Source organism: Rattus norvegicus, chromosome 9 (assembly GCF_021556685.1).
Source record: "Rattus norvegicus strain SHRSP/BbbUtx chromosome 9, alternate assembly SHRSP_T2T, whole genome shotgun sequence".
Taxonomy (NCBI): Eukaryota; Metazoa; Chordata; class Mammalia; order Rodentia; family Muridae; genus Rattus; species Rattus norvegicus.
Window position 1 is genome coordinate 40,729,218 of NC_141542.1, and position 15,262 is coordinate 40,744,479.

Consider the following 15,262-nt stretch of genomic DNA (forward strand, 5'->3'; position numbering starts at 1 on the left):
TGGAAATTCAGCCCTCCGGTAGGGTATCATGCACAACACTGACTGTTACAGATCTCATATACTGTCTTGCCCCAATGAGCAGTTATATTGTGCTGTTATAAACGTTCTTAGCTTCTGTTCTAAGATGGACACAAGTTGCATATTAACATTTTACTTCAGTCGTTGCTCTGAGCGGTGAGGTGGGAGTGGGTGGGTAGGTGGAGGCAAAGGGGCAGGGGGACGGGATGGAGGGTTTGCGGAGGGGAGACCGGGAAGTGGGACAACATTTGATATGTAAATAAATAAAATAACCAATAAAAAGAGATATGTCACTCTTTCAGCCATTCATACTCCTAGTCTGTGGGTCTTTGGAGACTGAATTCCGTGGACAGTTGGACTAGAAGGGAGACTGCGCCGCTAGGATGAAGCTCGTGAGATTTTTGATGAAATTTTTCATGAAACTGTAACCATTGAATTGAAGAATGGAACGCAAGTCCATGGAACAATCGCAGGTGTAGATGTCAGCATGAATACGCACCTTAAAGCTGTGAAAATGGCCCTGAAGAACAGAGAGCCTGTACAGTTGGAAACATTGAGTATTCGAGGCAATAACATTCGGTATTTTATTCTACCAGACAGTTTACCTCTAGATACACTACTTGTGGATGTCGAACCTAAAGTGAAGTCTAAGAAAAGAGAGGCTGTTGCAGGAAGAGGCCGAGGCCGGGGTAGAGGAAGAGGACGTGGTCGTGGCAGAGGAAGAGGGGGTCCTAGGCGGTAATGTCTCTCAAGATTGCTGTTTGAGATTGATAAGGAATTTGGGGTATTTTTTGTACAGGTTTTGTTTGTTTGTCAGTTTTTAACAAACATAAGGATAGGGACAGAGTTGTCTGCTGATTATCAAATTGAAGTTTTAGCGGCTACTGTATTCATAGAGTATGTTCCGCATGAAATACATATGTACTGAGCATGAAAAAAAAATAAAAAAAAAGAGATATGTCCAAAGTAAAGGGAGTACTGCCCAGCCTAAAATGCATTGTTCACCACAAGAAAAGACTCCATGTACCTCGTAGCCATAAAGTTTTCTGATACGTCAGGTAGGGACCGGCGTGATCCATGGCGGGTGTGACTGCCGGCCACTGCTTCATTTAGTCTTCGTGTGCTTTTCTTCAGTGGTTGCTTAGTTGAATACAGTGACCAAGACTCCTCTGAGCACCTAGATCTCCTTCTGTGCACAGGGTTCTCCCATGCAGCGTTCTACCCAGTACCTTTAGTGATGTTACTCTGTGGACATAAGACCCAAGCGCCATAACTTAGGGCGCTGTCATCATCCAGGACTTGGTTTCTTTCTCCCAGTGCTGACACAGTGCAGATGTGTGACTTGGCTGACATGGAACCCGCCCCAGGGTCTGTCACAAGGCAAACATGTGAATAGCCAGGTTCACTTTCTTGCTCCTGCAGAACAATGTGTCTCATCCCCAGACATCCAGTGTCCCAAATACCACTGCTTCATACATGCTGTGCTCTCTGGGGCTCAGGCCAGAAAAATAAAGTTTGTCTCTTATAATTTGCTTTTGGTTGAAAATATGTGTCCAATATGAAAAATATGAAAATGTAAATATGTGTCCAATATGTTTCTCTTGATTTTTTTTACATATTGGACACATATTTACATTGGACAGGTAGGAACAAGAAGTAAAAAGGCAACAAAACAGACATACTGCAGTAATGTGGTGCTTTGGAAAGTCCTAGGGCAGCACAAAGACTGAATTAGGAATTAAGAGGGGATTGGGAGTCCAGGAGAAGAGACCACAGTAGGAAAGCGTCTGAGTAAACACAGACAAAAGTTGTCCCTTTTGCAGGACCAACACCACACCACTAGCAGCCTCAAGTGGCCACAGTACATGTTACATAAAGGTAGCCTGGCTTAAAATGCATAAGCCAACCTTTATTTAGAATTAATTTTTGATCCTTTGACCTTTTGTGAGAGCTCTCAGCTTCAAAATGTCAAAATGCCTCAAAAGTTTCGTTGAAATGATGTCATTTCTTCATCACTGGGGCATTCTGCACTGTGCCTTTTCTCAGAGACTGGTAACTAGGTGTGTTTGAACTCTTAGTAGCTTATATTCTTATATTTCTTATGGAGTATTAATTGAGGAGCGTTAACAGTGATTAAAGTTACAGTTATAGCACATCTCGACAAATGCTGTCCCCCCACACCCAGACCATCAGTACAGTTTTAGAACTGATCTCAGAAAAAAAAGTATTTGCATCTGCAAGAAAATATGGCATGTTCTTTAACCCTTTGTCTCCTGCCTCCACTCTTCGCTCCTACTCCCTCGTGCTCTAAGCTTGGGCTTGTGAGACCGAAGCAACAGATGAACTCACAGAGTCAGCGACGTGTGTTAATTACTGTCGGTTCTGCCTAGCAGGAGCCAAAGGTAACAAGGTCTCGCTGAGCTGGGACACTGAAGCTTCTCAAAGGTAAGACAGGACCAGAGACCTGATGGACAGGGACACCACTCCCATGTCTGACAAGCTGAGATTCATACAAGGACTCACAGGGTGGAGGAAGAGAACTAACTTGTGCCTCTGATCCTGGCATAGGGGCACACACACACACACACACACACACACACACACACACACACACATGCGCCCGCAGGGTGGGGGGGCGGACTTATACATGCAAATGAATACATAATGTGATACAAATTTTAAAATCATTATTGATAAAATGTAAAAGCCAATGCAGGATGCTAGGATGACTTACATTATGTGCCTGACTGTCCTGCTGTACAGACGTCAGTGGATGACATATGACCAAATTCCCAAGCATTGAAAGATGTGAATCACTGAACTTGCATGGCAGGAAATGAAGGAATTATCATATACAACAAAACTCAAGTCACTAGGGCACCGAAAAGTATGCACCAGAGGTCTTCTCTCAGACCTTTACATCCGAGAACTAAAACTGAGTTGGAAATGACCAATATCTGAAAAAAATGGAAAGCTTCTTAAGGACTCATGAGGCGATCGTGTGACTTACATAAACCGTGCCTGACAACCTGAGATTTATACCAGGGACCCACATGGTAGAAAGAGAGAACAACTCCTATACTACAGGTTGACCAGGGTATAAACACACACACACACACACACACACACACACACACACAAACACACCCCATGTGGCTTATGCAATACCACTTGGTGCATGTACCTAACATAATCCTTGAAGCACTCACAGAAGAGTCCTATGGTCCACACTTGAGAGATGCAAACACTGAGGCTCCATGTGTGTGGCAGGAATCTTGTCCAGTTTGAGGCTGTCTTCTTTCTCTCGCTTCCTACTTTTCAATACATAGTAGATACCTTACAATAGACGAGGAAAGAATCATAACGGTGTAAACTAAAGCTGCTCTCCTACACGTCCCTGCCCATGCCCCAGACAATCCATTGCCTGTCATAGTATTTTATGTAGCCCTCTGGAGAAGTTCCGCCACCTACTGTGACAGCCTTGTCTCTTCTGATGGAGTTTCACCTCATGTGTTGAGAAGCTGTTAAGTTCACAAGGGTTGCGGGACCTTAGAGAAGGAGATCCTGACCAATATACAACAGCCCTTTATCTTTAATATTCTTTCTTGTTCTAAAACCTAATTGCCTGAGACTGAAAAAGGCTTTGGTTTCCTGGTGATATGAACTCACAGTGCATGCTTCCCTTCGCCCTTCACTTTTTAACTCATCTGAGTCTTTGTACTAAAAGTGACTTCTTATGGATGCAAGATACTTGGATCTTCTGGGGTTTTTCATTTGTTTGTTTGGTTGGTTCATTCCTTGAGGTCCCCCCACCCAATGAAAATATTTTCTTTTGATGTGTTTAAATAGATCTCATTTAAAGATGGTTTTTAATATAATAATATTTACAGCTATTTTCTATTTGTTTAGGCATTTTTTGCTTTATGAACTTTTTATTTAAAAAAAAGACTTATTTATTTATGATATATGAGTACACTGTCGCTGTCTTCAGACACACCAGAAGAGGGCATCAGATCTCATTACAGGTGCTTGTGAGCCACCATGTGGTTGCTGGGTTTTGAACTCAGGACCTCTGGAAGATCAGTCAGTGCCCTTAACCACTGAGCTATCTCTCCAGCCCACTTCATTAACTTTGTAAATGCCATGTGTTAAATTTGTAATCTCTAGGTGAAACTGATGCTGGTTGGAGGCAGTGAGTATCTAGTGATGACATAAGAAGGAACCCTTTGTGGTGACAGCAATACCTTATAAGAAGAAACATCAGAGAAATAGACCTCCCTCTTTCTCTCCTCCTCCCTTCCCTCTCTCTGTCTTCCCCCCACAAACTTTTTCTCCTCTCTCCTCTGTCCTCTCCCTCTCCTATCCCCTACCCCCTTCTCCCCTTCCCCAGTATCTCCTCCTATCTCTTTCTCTCTGAGATAGGAGACAGTAGCCTACTTCAACTAAAGAGGAGAACTCTTGATACAGGCCAGCCACATTGACTCTTGACCTCAGACATTCATCTGAAGAACTGTAAGAAATGCCCCAAGGCCTGACACTATTACTGAGGATATGGTGTGCTCCCAAAACGGGGCCTGTGATGAAGGCCCTCTGAAAGACCCAACAAAAGCTGAAAGAGTCAGATGCAGATATTTACACCCAACCAATGGACAGAAGCTTGTGGCCTCTGCAGTTAAATTAGGGAAAAACTGGAAGAAGCTGAGGAGGAGGGAGACCCTGTAGGAGAACTAGCAATTTTAACTAACCTGGACCCCCAAGATCTCTCAAACACCGGATGACCAACCAGGCAGCATACACCAGCTGATATGGGACCCACACATATACAGCAGAGGACTGCTGGGTTTGGATTCAGTCAGAGAGGATGTACCTAACCCTCAAGAGACTGGAGGCCCCAGGAGTGGAGAGGTCTCGTGGGTTGGAGGTGGGGTAGTGGGGACATCCTTATGGAGATAGAGGAGGGGTCAGGGGAGGCATATGGGATGTGGAACAGTCAGAAGGTAGACTGAGAGGGGGATAAAATCTGAACTGTACAAAAAGATTAAATACGGTTTTTAAAGGACTAGAGAGACGGCTCAGCGGTTAAGAGCACTGATTGCTCTTCCTAGAGGTCCTGAGTTCAATTCCCAGAACCAATATGGTGGCTCACAACCATCTGTAATCAGATATAATGCCCTCTTCTGCTGTGTCTGAAGACAGCTACAGAGTGCTCATAAATAAAATTAAATCTTTTTTAAAAACTTAAAAAAGATAATTTCTTTCCAAACAGAGACATTGGACATGGATTTTAAAGAAGACAGATTCTTGTCTTTATGCTGATGAGGGCAATGGTATGTACATGAAATTTACTTCAGGTATATGCGCATTGTTTGAAAATATAAAAAGCTGACTTAATAGAATTTGAGTTAATAGAATTGAATTTTCATTTGTTACAAGAATCTCATGTATGTTGGACACTAACCCAGGCATGAAATTTGAGGAAAGCTTTGTCATATAACCTGACTTGTATTTTTTTTTCTTTTATTGGAAGAGTTCAAAAAGTTAATCTGGTATGTACTGCAAATAGTTCTAAAGTGATGCTGTTTCCTCACCCCTGATTTCCCTTGAGTGTGCATCTCACTATCGATTTGCTCCCAAAATATGTTTGCTCTCCAAACAATGTGATTCTATAATGTATTAAAAAGAAACTATTCCTAAGCACATAGGAACCCTGGGAATGTAATCAGGCTTCATAGCAACAGATGATGTTAAAGACTGCAGTCAGGGTCAAATGTAATAATAGAACATCTTAGGTTGTTAGTTATTGTTTTCTCTCCCCACCCCCAATTTTTGCTGATAACTCACATTTCTTAGAATAGAGTTACTAACGTCCTGAGGTAAGGAGAGTTGAAATATATACAATTGGCGTTGCTCATGAGAATTTTGAGCCGTTACAAAACTACATGTGTAAACACAGGTTTGTGGTGCCTCTTGATTAAGACATCTATTAAAAAAGACATCATCGCTGACTGGGAAGCGAGGCTCTCTCCTGTAAGTGTATTTTTGAGTGATTTTTTTAAATGGACTATAGACTGCTATACCATTTATGTAATATTGATTAACTAATCACTCTAAATGTACTTACTTAAGTCATAATGCTTTGTTATTTCTTAAGACACTGTGGGTTTGCTGTTTAATATTCTTCTTGCTAAGTCTTATGTAGCCCTACAAGGGACCTGAGGGAAGCTGAAGATGGCTGGGGTTGCCAGACCAGAGCTGTCCTGTTGTGTAAGCATTACAAGAACCAGGGCTTCAAGAGACGAACTTTCAGTAGGCATTTGTTGTAATGGTGTTTGCCGACATAACATTAGCCAGAAATTATACAACCCATTTCAGAGCCAAATGAGAAAGAAAAAAAATATATGCCTTGAAAATAGGAGCTTTCATTTTCGTTGGGAGACATTATTATGAAAAAATATATCCCAACCCTGGCCTTGTCTGTATAGAATTTTTATCTTTTCAAACGTAACATACATCCTGTCATTACCAAGAGCACCAAAATATTATCTAGTCACTGCATAAAGTATATCTAGAACCTGGTGACCTTAGGGGGATCCTGGCGCATCCATGCAAAGTCTCTCAAGTGCACCCGTCAGGCAGCAGCTCTTTAAAAGCATGGATCATTTTCACCCCACACCCAACACAGCCACACTGGAAATGTACGTAGAAGGTAGTGCCAGCGAGACCCAGCCAGAGAGACAAGAAGAGTGGTAGAGAATAATCACTGGTCCAGAGCAAAAGGACAGTTTGTCCAGGGACAAAGCACAGGACTCTAGACACAGGGGATGTTCCTGAAGGAGACCAGTTCTATATCTGCTAATGCTGTGCTTGTGTCCCTCAGCTTCATCTGAGACTTTAACCATTTTTACATACGAGGCATGATTTTTTTAATCCACAATATAGGCAACTCTTCCCACGGACAACTTACAGTAGTTGTTGCTACAGAGTGTTTCTGCTTCCACCCTTTCCTTTCCCCCTTCGTAAAATTTCAGTTGTCACGTGCTCAATCTGAGAACGGTCACATCTTCACTCTTCCTGGCAGAATTGCAACTTCTGCTTAAAATTCGATAGCAATAGAGTTGAAGCAAGTGTTCCTAAGTTGAGCTAAGGAGAGAGGGTCATGCTCCAGGTAGCTGTGAATGCCTCAAACTCTTCGGTCTGGGAAATAAGCAAGAAGGTAAGAGTTAATGGTGTTTTCTAGCTAGAAAACAGAAATTGAATAACAAACAAAAATAAAGGTCTTTTACTGGGGTGGGGACAAAATGTGTTGGGGACTGTGGTGGTTTGAATATGCTTGGCCCAGGGAGTAGCACTATAAGGAGGTATGGCTTTGTTGGCATAGATGTGGCCTTATTAGAGGAAGCAGGTCACTATGGGGGGTGCAAAGAGACCCTCCCACTAACCACATGAGACCCAGAGTTCTAGCTTCCTTTGGTAGAACTCTCAGCTCCTCCAGCGCCATGCCCCTCTAGTAGATGCCATGGTTCCTGCCATGATCATAATGAACTGAATCTCTGAATCTGTAAGCCAGCCCCAGCTAAATGTCCTTTATAAGAGTTGCCTTAGTCATGATGTCTCTTCACAGCAATGAAACCCTAAGACAAGGACTATTCAGAAATTGGATTATAAAATATTACCAGAGTGGATATTTTCAATCCAGCATCACCTGTGAGCAATTCTTCCCAAATGGAATAGTCCAGCATATCATTCTATTATCTAGTTTTTAATCAGTACCAGAGAGGAAAAGAAGGAAAGATGAAGAAGTGACGCCTATATAGAATGGTTTTCTTTCACATGCCTTAACCAGTTTAATAATAATTTAACATGCCAAGACATCCATGGGTCTTCCTCATTCATTTATCTCCTATACTTTAAATCTTGAATGCCCCAGAGGCCTGTGTGTTAAGGAATTGGTCAAGAGGCCTTGACCAGAGGGTAAAACCTTTAGGAGATAGAGTGTGATGAAAAGGCGTTGGGCAGCTGGGGGTTTGTGCCCAAAGGGAATATGGAACCCATGGTTCCTTCTCACTCCCTCTCTTTGCTTCCTGGCTGCCACATATGAGTATTTTGCACCGTGATATGTTCATGGTCATGGGGTTCTGCCTCAGCTAGCTCAAAGGTAACTGACTATGGACAGAATGATGAATCTTTCCCCACAGATCATTTACCTGAGGGGCTTTTTTCCTGCCATGACAGAAACCTAACTAACTCATGAACTGTCACTAATTCATAAATATGTCCTGCTTCCTAAAAGATAAAGAGGTAATCATTGTGTTGTAGGAGCCACATGTAGTAGAAAAGTCAATCAGCTTTTCTTCCCTTAAATGAAAACAAAAATGTTCTCACACTCACCAAAACTAACTCTCTGTTAGCCGGATGATGATAGAGAAGTTCAAGAATTTAAAATAAAATGAAGCAGCAACAGCAAAAAAAAAAAAGTAATGAAATTTTGACACAACAAATGTGCTGAGTGGATTCTCCTTGAGTGTGTCCTTTAGAAGCTTGACCTTTGGCAAACTATTTAAGGCGCAGAGCTGCAAATTTTACAGATTTAAAACAGGAAGAGAGATGAGCAGCAACTCCCCGTCAGTTAGTGTTTTATGGAAGACAGTGTGTAACCCACTTAAAACCCCATATAAAAGCATTTTTATAAAGCCCTACACCTGTGCAAAAGACGACATTGTTTTTCGTTCAAATACCTAGCAGGAGAAAGATGAAAGGTAGCTTCAAGGCCAATGTGCGTCACTGTAAAAGCCTCCATATTTTAATATATTCAGTTATGTTTTTAAGGATCAACATTGCCATGGGCATGAATATTTATCTGTCATTGAGTTGTTGAAATAATAAACCAACAAGAAATGCTTGGCCTAAGAAAAACAATGTTAGGCAATGCTTCCTGAAGCTTCTGATCCCAGCTTCCTCCCATCCTCGCTGGCTGTGTGTTTTGCATATTTAGAGTTTTAAGCCACATATATGAAACAATCATATATACTTTTAACAAACTCCAGTAAAAAAAAATCTAGCTCAGGGACCTTTGCAGAAAAATGTGTGGCTAACCCAGGAAAGCTTGGTTTACTCTGTTCTACGATAGGTGTGCAAAACTGAGAGTAAGACTTTCTATGGGGACGTTAACACGGGCACTTACATACCTCACTGGTTTTATCTTTTTATCAGGCTTTTTAAAGTCAGGGGGAGAAAACAAGAAGTCATTGGCTTGAGGATAGAAAATATGGAGCGTCCCTTAAAAGAAACTTAATCTTGTTGCCTATTCATATTATTGCAAATGTAGGCATGAGACAGAGACACAAATGTTCTTGCTTACTTAGCAATGTCCTATTTTCCTTAGCTATTCTTAAAGACTGAGTAAGAATACCTTTTTATGCCATTCCCCTTCCAGAATCTAAAAATAGTCGGTGAAAGTAATGTGATAGTGATAATATAAAAATAACTACCTTTTACTGAGCGCCTACTCCCAGAAGGAAAGCAGTGTGTGTGTGTGTGTGTGTGTGTGTGTGTGTGTGTGTGTGTGTAGACAGTGTGTGCATGTGTATGCATGTATGTATGTATGTAGATATGATGTGCATGTGTGTATGAGTACAGGCAGTGAATTTTCATGTGTGCATGTCTATAGGCAGTTTGTGTATTGTGTGGGGTAGTATGTGTGCTTGTGTATGTATGTGTGTGCAATTAGTATGTGAATATGTGCACAGTATGTGTCTGTGTATGTGTGTCAGTAGTGTGTGTTTGTATATATGTGTATATACATCATGTATGTGTACATGTATGTAGTATTCATTTTACATTCTTACTTAAAACATCATAATTCTCACTACAGATAGTGAGAACAAATGACAGATAAGCTACAGTTTGGTCAAAAGTATAACTAGTAAGTACCAAGTAGGCCCAAAAATAAACAAACAAAAAATGGAAACTAAACCAAACCAAAACAAAACAAAACAAAAAAACAAAACCACAAAAGGGATTCAATCTTCTTGGGGGGGGGGGGTGCTAACCAATATAAATTATAAATAATTATAAATTATATATAATTATATATAGTTATAAATAATATAGCATTTGGGGATGGATACTACTTTATTTAGCTTTCTTGATGACTGAAAAATAGTCATAAAATTTGAATTTGTAACTGTTGACACTGAATGTCTCTTTATAACACTTACTTTCTGGTACAGAAGCTACAGTATATTACCACTTTTTGGGGAAAAAAAGATGGTGGAGGGGAAGGAAGGAAGAAATGGGGAAGGGGGAGAGACAAGTTAAGATATGAAGTTAAGCATATTGGAATCGTCTTCATTGTTCTACAACAGTGGTTCTCAACCTTCCTAATGCTGTTGCGATTTAATACAGTTCCTCATGTGGTGTTCCCCAATCATGAAATGATCTTCATTGCTACTTCGTGGCTGAAATTTTGCTTCTGTTATGAATCATAATGTAAATATCTGATATGTGATCCCTGTGGGGGCATGAGCCACAGACTGAGAGCCACCATTAACGGGCCATGACTTTAAAGATGTATTTTAGTTGTTGGCAAATAAGGCGTCAGACAATTGAGGAGATATTGATGAAGAATTCTGGTTCAGAAGTTGGGCCTCTTTTGGTCAAAAGAGAAAGAAATCCCAAATTGTACTAGCCATTTAATATAGAGGCGAGAAATTCATTTGGCTCATAAAACTGAGAAAGCCAGAGAAGCAGGCTGACTTTGGCTGTAGCCCGATGTGGAAAGTCAAATGATACGAATTCCCTTTGTTCTGCCTTCTTTGTGTGCTTTCCTCAGTGAGGGTTTAGGTCTGAGACATTTCTCTTCATTCATCTGAGAAGATGGCCACCAGCCCCACCAACCTCAAGTCCTCCTTCCTATCTAACAGTTCAGACAGACACCCCACACCTCACTGCACAGTGTCCACATCACTCTGTCAGATAGCTGCTGAGTTTGTGTAGATTACATGGTAGCAACAGGACAAGTCTGTGTCCAGAAGGAGAGGATACTCTGGTTCGCAGGTCCAAGCAGGTCATTTCCTCTTCATGTGGCAACATGGCCCACATCCTCACATGTTCTCTAAAATGAGGATATAGGACAGAGAAAACAAACTACAGGTATCCACTGAACTTGCCTAGATATTTTCACTATTTCCTAAAGCTTCTTTTGTTATTTTTCTCTTGTCAAAGCAGACTCAGAGAAAAATTTAGAATAAAACATGTTTGAATTGGAATGGTTCCTGGTTCTGTTGAGATTGTGGTTGGTTTTGCCCTTTATGCCTCCCAGAACAAGGAAAGCAGGATCTTTCCTTATCTTCGAATTTGGGTGGCACGGGGTGAGCTACCTTATCTTTACTTCTTCACTTTACTGAGACACTAATTGGTCTAGGTACACAATCCTTTTCTTATCGTTTGGAGTCTTTGGTAGCAAGGCTTTTTTTCTTTTTTCTTTTTCTTTAATTTTTCTTTTTTCTTTTCTTTTATTGGATATTATTTTATTTACATTTCAAATGTTTTTCTCTTCCCAGTTTCCCAGAGATAAGCCCCCTATCCCATTCCCCTCAACTTCTTCTATAAGGGTATTCCCCTCTCCATCCCCCCCTTTCACATCCACCTGACATTTCCTTACACTGCAAGGGGGGGTCCAGCCTTGGCAGGACCAAGGGCTTCTCCTTCCATTGGCGCCCAACAAAGTCATCCTCTGCTACATATGCAGCTGGAGCCCTGGGTCAGTCCATTTATAGTCTTTGGGTAGTGGTTTAGTCCCTGGAAGCTCTGGTTGGTTGGCACTGTTGTTCTTATGGGGTTGCAAGACCCTTCAGTTCTTTCAATCCTTTCTCCAATTCCTCCAACGAGGGTCGTATTCTCACTTCAATGGTTTGCTGCTAGCATTCGCCTCTGTATTTGACATGCTCTGGCTGTGTCTCTCAGGAGACATCTATATCCGGTTCCTGTCAACATGCACTTCTTAGCTTCATCAATGTTATCTAATTTGGGTGGCTGTATATATATGGATCACATGCAAGGCAGGCTCTGACTGGCTGTTCCTTCAGTCTCTGCTCCAAACTTTGCCTCCATAGCCCCACCTATAAATATTTTTGTTCTCTCTTTTAAAAAGGAGTGAAGCATCTGCACTTTGGTTGTTCTTCTTGAGCTTCATGTGGTCTGTGTATTGTATCTTGGGTATTCCAAGCTTTTGGGCTAATATCCACTTATCAATGAGTACATACCATGTGTGTTTTTCTTTGATCAGGTTACCGCACTCAGGATGATATTTTTTAGTTCCATCCATTTGCCTATAAATTTCATGAAGTCATTGTTTTTGATAGCTGGGTAGTGCTCCATTGTGTAGATGTACCACATTTTCTGTATCCATTCCTCTGTTAAAGTACATCTGGTTCTTTCCGACCTCTAGCTATTATAAATAAGGCTTCTATGTGTCTTTGTTGTATGTTGGAACATCTTTTGGGTATATGCCCCAGGAGAGGTATAGCTGGGTCCTCAGTAGTGCAGTGTCTAATTTTCTGAGGAACCTCCAGATTAATTTCCAGAGTGGTTGTACCAGTTTGCAATCCCACCAGCAATGGAGGAGTGTTCCTCTTTCTCCACATCCTCGACAGCATCTGTTGTCATCTAAGTTTTTGATCTTAGTCATTCTGACTGGTGAGAGGTAGAATCTCAGGGGTTGTTTTGATTGCATTTCCCTGATGACTAAGGATGTTGAACATTTCTTTAGATACTTCTCAGTCATTTGATATTTCACAGCTGTGAATTCTTTGTTTAGCCCTGTATGCCATTTTAAATAGGGTTATTTGGCTCTCTGGACTCTAACTTCTTGAGTTCTTTGTATATTTTGGATATTAGCCCTCTATCAGATGTAGGTTTGGTAAAGATCTTTTCCCAATCTGTTGGTTGCTGTTTTGTCCTAAGGACAGTGTCCTTTGCCTTACAGAAGCTTTGCAGGTTTATGAGGTCCCATTTGTCAATTCTTCATCTTAGAACATAAGCCATTGGTGTTTTGTTCAGGAAATTTTCCCCAGTACCCATGTGATCAAGAGTCTTTTCCACTTTTTCTTCTATTAGTTTGAGTATATCTGGATTAATGTGGAGGTCCTTGATCCACTTGGGCTTAAGCTTTGTACAGGGCAATAAGAATGGATTAATTTGTATTCTTCTACATGCTGACCTCCAGTTGAACCAGCATCATTTGTTGAAAATGCTATCCATTGGATGGTTTTAGCTCCTTTGTCAAAGATCAAATGGCCATAGGTATGTGGGTTCATTTCTGGGTCTTCAATTCTATTCCAACAAGGCTTTTTCTTATCTGTAAAATATACAAAGGATTAGTCATTAGGAGCCACATACTTTATATAATAGTATAATAATTCTACTGCCAAATCCAAAATCTGAACAAAACTTTTGACAAAAAAAATCTTGTCTTTGATGTTAGGAAATTTTGGCTTAAAGAAGTGGACACCTGTTATACTTTAGTAGTTTTTTAGGAAGTAATATATTGAGTGTTCATAGGATGCTATGAAATATGTCCTTCCTTTAAAAAAGAAGCTGGAGAGTAAGATAATACTACATAGAAAACAGTAAAATAAGAAATCACTGCTTAAGAGATGACTCCAGGTATACCAGAACTGTCTCTTACATAAAAGACCTTTTTTAATATCAGTGACAAACTTGTACAGAAGGTGTTGGTAAACCATGGAGTCAAGATTCCCAAAGAGATCTCTGGCATTACAGAGAAGACTCTGAGGAAACGGGGTATTTGCACAGGCATGCCTGATCCCTTGGGCCCTCTGTTGCTGAGAAACCACCCCTGCCCAACATATTTCCTCCAGCAAGCCCATACCTCTTAAAGTTATCCAAACAATGCCAACACCTAGGTTACAAATATTCAAACATCAATGCCTATAGAGGGCACTCTCATTCCAGTCCACCACAGGCAGGATGTTTTGATGAGCAATGATACTTGGGAAGTGACTAAAAGTGCTCAGGGAGTTTGCAGGCCTCCATGTGGAGAAAAATCATCTCATGGTTGGAGCAACTTCAGGAAGATGTGTGGAATGTCTATGAAGGCCTGGGTGAGAGGGGAGTGAAAAGTTGGAAAAGACTCAAGGTCAAAAGCAGAGATCAACTATGGGCTGGTTGGTTGGAAGGGTGATTACAAAACACAAGGACAAGATGGTGGCTCCATGGCAATGGGAGTGCTGGGTTATATTCTGAAGGTCTAGAAGAGATTTTGTGAAAGACTGTGTGCGGGGTGTGTGTGTGTGTGTGTGTGTGTGTGTGTGTGTGTGTGTGTGTGTGTGTGGTGTGTAGGAGAGAGCTGTAGCTGCCAAGCAAGACTAAAGATGTCAGCATTAAAATAACACAGAAAACATCGCCCTGTCTCTTATTATCCATGTTTCTTCCATAATCACTTTAACTTTGAGTTTCCTCCACAATAAAACTGGCCTCAGACGGTTCTGCCTACATAGACCCTTTGGAGAAGCTATTGAAGGAGATGCTGCTTCCTCAACATCTGGTACCTGGCAATCACCAAAAAGGGGCCATTATGAGCCGTTTATCTGTCTGGGATTCCTACTCAGGCGAGAAGCAGAATATGATTTCACCTGTTATTGGGCTTGCTTCAGAGCAAGGCAGCATCAGATGAAAACTCCGGGAGCTAGCAATCTCCTCTCCTTGGGTATTACCACGTCCATTACGAATCCGTTGTTCTCTGTGTCATATGCTTAAGTCTTCCTGAAAGCTTACACTCTGAGCACCGCCCTTAGAGATGATCAGTCCTCACCAGTTCGGACATGGCCAGTGGAGCCTGTGTTTCTCCTGTGGTATAATTTCCCCAAAGCCAACCACTTCTAAGGCCCTTTTAGTGGATGTTCACTCCCTTGTGGGTGTATTCCTGACTTTACCAAGTACTGAAATTTATCTGTTGATCAAATTATAGAAGCATCCAAAATTGGTCTCATTTAGACATTTTGGAAAGTTTAATCAACTGTATTCCTTCATTTCTCATAAACTAGCCTTCAAGGCACTGACTGTGCTCTTCAACATAAAAACCTAAAGAAATTTCATTCTCTTGAAGATTATATGAAAACGAATATTTTAGATTGAGTGTATGGAAATTATAGAAGTAGATACCATCAATTTATAAGTTACTATACTAGGTATCACATTAGCCACTGTACACTGTACAACCTCA

General features: G+C 41.1%; 1 long non-coding RNA gene and 1 pseudogene across 2 annotated transcripts in view; one reads left to right on the plus strand and one right to left on the minus strand.

Moving 5' to 3' along the window:
* Positions 1–354: 354 nt before the first annotated feature.
* Snrpd1-ps1 (small nuclear ribonucleoprotein D1 polypeptide, pseudogene 1) lies at positions 355–860 on the plus strand (annotated as a pseudogene). The gene has a single exon (XR_015629055.1). The product of XR_015629055.1 is annotated as a small nuclear ribonucleoprotein D1 polypeptide, pseudogene 1 (transcript).
* A 10,676-nt stretch (positions 861–11,536) lies between these two features.
* The window catches only part of LOC120094649 (uncharacterized), a 47,286-nt gene continuing 43,560 nt past the window's right edge, over positions 11,537–15,262 (minus strand). Inside the window, exon 4 of the long non-coding RNA XR_015629056.1 lies at positions 11,537–13,375. This is a non-coding gene — a long non-coding RNA (uncharacterized LOC120094649). The remainder of the gene's footprint in view (positions 13,376–15,262) is intronic.